Genomic DNA, 5,485 nt, shown 5'->3' with positions numbered 1-5,485 from the left:
AACAGTGATAAAGGCAATATAAGTCTTGCATGCATCACAATGACAAGGAAAAATCTAAACCATTGAGAGACGTGAGTCTAAGCTGTACGAATACCCACCCATGATAGGTTGTCATGTGTCATCATGTGTAATACATTTTCAATAATAAAATTTTATTATTTAAAAAAAATTTATTATTATTTAGAGTTTATCCATCAAACTTTCTACCATTACTATTTATTTTAACTCAAAAAAATAAAATGAAAATAGAAATAATAATTTGATGATTGTTAGACCATGATAGGCCATAATTGGGTTGATGAATCAAAGCTAACACAGCCAAATGAAGCATGCATGTTGTTTGAACAGTCTGAGGAGACCAAATCAATCATTGATCTTGTAATTGAATCATTAAATTGAAAAAAGAATAATCTAATAGCTGGCAATGAAAATTGAATTGACTGATTCTTTTTGAAAGATATTTCATGGTCCATTATCTAGAAGAGATGGGGATGTATGGCCAAAATATTCCATTCATTATTTCACAACAGTGCCAAAAGTTGTGCAAATAGTAGTCATCATCAATAATGAAATTCATGTGATTAAAATAAGACACAAGTGATTAAGTTTGACCGATTGTCTGATTGATTGGAGAATAAAATGCAACACGAATAATAAATTAATTTCGACCCGGTCCTCTCCTGTCCCTCATCCCATTTAGCGCCTTTTTATGCTGTTTTTTAATCAACACCAAGCACGCTGCATCAGAATGCAACACGCGTATGTTACGATCAAAATTCTGCCTTTAGTTTAGTGATAAACGTTACAAAAATATTGTGATATAAAATTAAATATTATATATATATTTTTTATGATTCATTACTAATTGGAAGGAACATGACAATATTTAAAAGGAGAGGATTTTAGTTTATATGTAACACTCATCCATCGTATAATATATTATTGGGGATAATTAACTTCCTCTAACTCACTTAATGATTATTGTTGTTCATTAAATTACACATTCATAACGAGCGTATATAGAAATAATAATTATGCACATTCACGAACAATACAATATTTTACATGATTTATCTAATTCTAAGGTTACGCTCATGGAGAGATTTCTATTATTACGAATCAATAAAGAAAATATATAATCATATGTCAAAACTTTACTCACACACTCATCATTTCTTTTGAGATTATATGTATATACTCGGGAATTGCATATTTTCTCCTCTTATCCTCACAACACTCAATCACCCTTAAATTCTTTACATCTTTAACTCTAAAAATAGTAACTACAATTTCTTCCCCAAATTTTAAGCCCTTTTTTTTTTTTTTAAGCCTTATGACTTCTAAAACTGATTAAAAAAATTTCTCGTAACTTTCAATAATATTTTCTAAGTGGAACCAATTACACTTTAACTATAGTCATAACCAAACCCAACAACAATTACGTGTCTAAGTGAAACCGATTCTCCGTCCATACACAAAATCAACAATTTTGAACACTCCAAATCTTTACATTGATAACGTGATCAAACTATATATTTACAATCATAGTTTACCGAAGATCTCTTCATAAAGATGATGCATATCTTCAGCTCTATGCACGTGGGTAGTTTTATTTTAATTGAATGTACTAAGGAATCTTCTTCATGGTCATTTTTTTACTTCTGACAAATCCTTTAATTGTTTTTCACCCAATAGGTCAATTTTTTTTTTTATTTTTTTGTTGTTTTTCACCCAGCTTTGAGTAAACCTTTGAACAAGTCAAACATTGTAGCCACAAAAACAAGAATAGTATAAGATGTACATGTATGAAGATCAGAGTCAGAAAAATACGGTAATATACTTTCAGAAAATAACACCGACCCTCTGAAGTGCTGGCTGTTACATATGGAAAGTTTCTTTCACGATATAAATGCTAAGAAAAAGGTTTGCAGGATGGTGAGCGGAAAGACAGATAATGCATACAATATACATACACACAGTATCACTTTAGTAGATTGATACAGAACGGAACATGAAGATTATACGCGTTAAATTTTAAAAAATTAGAATAGAGTAGCTGGAAAACGAGTTTATAAATTTAAATTTTATTTTTATAAATTTATTAAGAAAGAATATTATAGAACTTTAATTCATTTCTTGATTCTATAGTAAGAGTTATTGTTGTGAGATATAAAATTATAATATTGGTGAATTTTGGAGTCAAAACCTAATGATCGAGTTGTAATCTTTGTTTATTTTAAGTCTCGGTCTATTGGAGCTAGAGCAAGTATCTCTTACTATTGCATCTGTTGAGAATATCATGTAGTACCAGTAGGGCTAATCATGAATCAGATCGGTTCGGTTAGAAGTAAACTTCAATTCAATCCAGTCCCCACGGATTGGTGAAATTTGAAACCAAACCAATCCGTGGAGACCTTTAATCTAAACCAAAGTGATATGATTACACGTTATAACGGATCGGATTAGTTCGGTTTCCACGGATTAGGCTTTTCAAACAGCCCAATATGATTACACTTTATGGTCCATTAAAATCTCAAATTAGTAATTAAAAACCAGTAATAACTAATGACTTTAGTGACCTAGGGTTAACTTTTAAAGTCTTAAATAGTGAATAAAAAAATAAAAAAAATAGAAATACAGTAAGTATATATATATATATATATATATATATATATTAATATATTAATATATTAACGGATCGGATCGGATAGGTTCGGTTAACAGATCGGATCGGATCAATTTTCTCAGGTCCAATCCGTTAATCGAACCACGAATAGCGGATTGCTATTTTTCTAAAGCATCACTGAATCATAAGATCTAAAAATCGAACCGAACCACACGGATCGGATTGGTTCGAACCGGATTGACGGATTATTTACTCTCCCCTAAGTACAAGTGTGTGAGGAACACTTGTGAATATTTTTAAGATTGGGTATGAGAGCTTAGGTTCAGGGACGAAGCCAATATAGGACCAGGGGGGCACGTGCCCCTGCTGGACTTTTTTCTTTCCTTATTATATATATATATTTTCCTATAATAGGTATATAATTTTTGAAAATGTGTAAAAGTGCCCCCCAATCAAATTTCTCCTTCCCTTGTATGCTCTATATGTTTTCTTAAATTTTTTTTCTTAAATTGTTTCATTATATTCTATATATGTAATTTATTAATTTACCTCATTTCAAAAATATCAATTTCTATCCATATATATCCACCTATTTCTCTTTATGTATATATACTCCATAAATATTAATTTATATGCATTTAGTGTATAATGTGCCCCCCTTGACCAAAAATTTTGGCTCCATCCCTGCTTAGGTTGGAATTGTCATTCAGCGAAGTCCAACCGGTTGCACTTCATGTTCGAACCGGTTGCATTTTATGAGCAAAAAGCAGCTCTTAGGAAAAATCTATTTGGTTGCACTGGACAGTCCAACCGGCGAGAAACATGTCTTAGCAAAAATCCAACCGGTTGCACCGTTAAGTCTAACCGGCTGCATTTTTTGTATATATGGGTGTGAAAAAACAGATTTTGATAACTTTTCAGTTTCCTGTTTGTACCCAAACTTGTTGGGCAGTCCTTCCACAATTTTAAAAGCTTTTTTCACTTATTGTAAGGACTCTCTAATATATATTGAACATCTTTCTAAAACCCGAGAGAGAGAGATTCTGGTGGCTTCAATTGAAAATGAAAGTTTTCATCTTTTACTTATCATTGAAGCTTTTTGAGAGATTTTTTAGATAAATTTGATTGTTTATTTTGAGAGCATACACTTAAACACAAGAGTGATTAGGGTGATGTTCTTCTACTGATCAACATCTCTGAAGTTTACATTAGATTACAAGTTGATCATAGCAACAGAATTTCTTTCCAACTTCAGATAATCAGTTCTTGAAGCAAATGAGAAGAATATCACACTTTGAATGAATCAAGATACTCAGTGGAGTGTTGGTTGATCTACTGGCGATCTTTCTATAGAAATCAAGAGTGAGCCTGAGGTCGAGAGTTGTTGAACGGGAGAGTCGCAAAATCAGGGGTTGTTAGCAATTGGTTTTTAGTAGAGTGATATAGTGCATGTGAGTCTGACTCAGAGTCAATCGTACTTTGCTTCATACATAGTGGATCTTTTTTACTCAGGACGACGTAGTTCTCAAGGTTTTTTCCACAACGATTGGTCTCTTCTGCCAATCAGGGTTTTTCGGTGTCATCTCTCAAACTTTACTTTACCTGTTTTCATTATTCTTGTGATTGTGAATGGTTAATTGATCATGATTGTGAGAAATTTATTCACAAAAATTGGACAAATTGACCTATTCACCCCTTCTAAATCATTTAGAGAGTTAATCACGACTTAATCAACTAATAGTTTCCGCACCGCGTAACTCATAACTCACAATTGCGACATATTTGGATAATGAATTATGTTGTTTGTTAAATCATATGATTATACTACTTTGTCATTACAATTATATTTGTGTTCGATATGCTTCACTTATGATTACTTGTATAACGCCAAATTTATTTATTTATTTAAAAAGTTGGAAACTTTGAAATGCGTTCAAATTATTTTCAAAGATTATCAAATATGGTCACTTTAAATGTGTGTATTATATAAAATAGGGAATTCGGAAAATTTTGAAGCATTGAAAAGTGTTAGCTAAGTCATAGTGCTAATAGCACAGAACTGCCTGCAGGTTGAAAAAGTCAGCTGAGGGCACATATGCCCTTGATTTATTCAAGTGGTTGAATAAATAAAGAGTAGATGACCAATCAGAGATTGTAGGTCATGGAAATCACTTTAACTGGTCGGCCTAAAAATCATTCAATTGGCCTTTTCGGCCAAACATATTAGGCTTAATTAGCATTTTCTTTTAAATTTTATTTTTAAATTATGGACAAGAACATGAATTTGAAAGTTGGATATAACACAGTTCAACACTTTTTAACAACAATTCGTTGTTTAAACCAGAATGAAAGTTGTGAAGGCCAGATAACATTGGAACATGATAGATTGTTGTTGGACCAGTACCCAAATCTCTTACTAGGTCACTGTGCTAGCAGTAACCAAACCTATAAGACGGGGTGAATAGGCGTTATGAATAATAATTTAAAATTTTACTAGTTAGTTCTCGGTGATTGTGACTTGAATTTTACCAGACTCGTTCAAGGCAATGCTCAATCATTACAAGATTTATCTGCAAATTTACTGGATTTAAACCATTTCAATGTATTTTGAAAAGCAAAGATACCAGCACATATATATATATATATATATATACTATATTTTATCCTGGCAAACTAGGCGGAGGGGAACTTGAATACGGACACACCAACTCGGGAAACTGGATGCTCTATGAACTAGTCCATACTGCAAGAGTAAAACCCTAAAACCAAAAGCATTCTCAGATGCATTTCACTGGTTCAAATGTTCAAAATGTATAGTGTACATTGTTAGGTTTAGACTTTAGACATGCACTCAATAGA

This window comes from Cornus florida, unplaced genomic scaffold (genome assembly GCF_030987335.1).
Source record: "Cornus florida cultivar Cherokee Brave unplaced genomic scaffold, ASM3098733v1 CherokeeBrave_3.0.0_Hap2_Chr09, whole genome shotgun sequence".
NCBI lineage: Eukaryota > Viridiplantae > Streptophyta > Magnoliopsida > Cornales > Cornaceae > Cornus > Cornus florida.
This window is presented reverse-complemented; position numbering follows the sequence as displayed.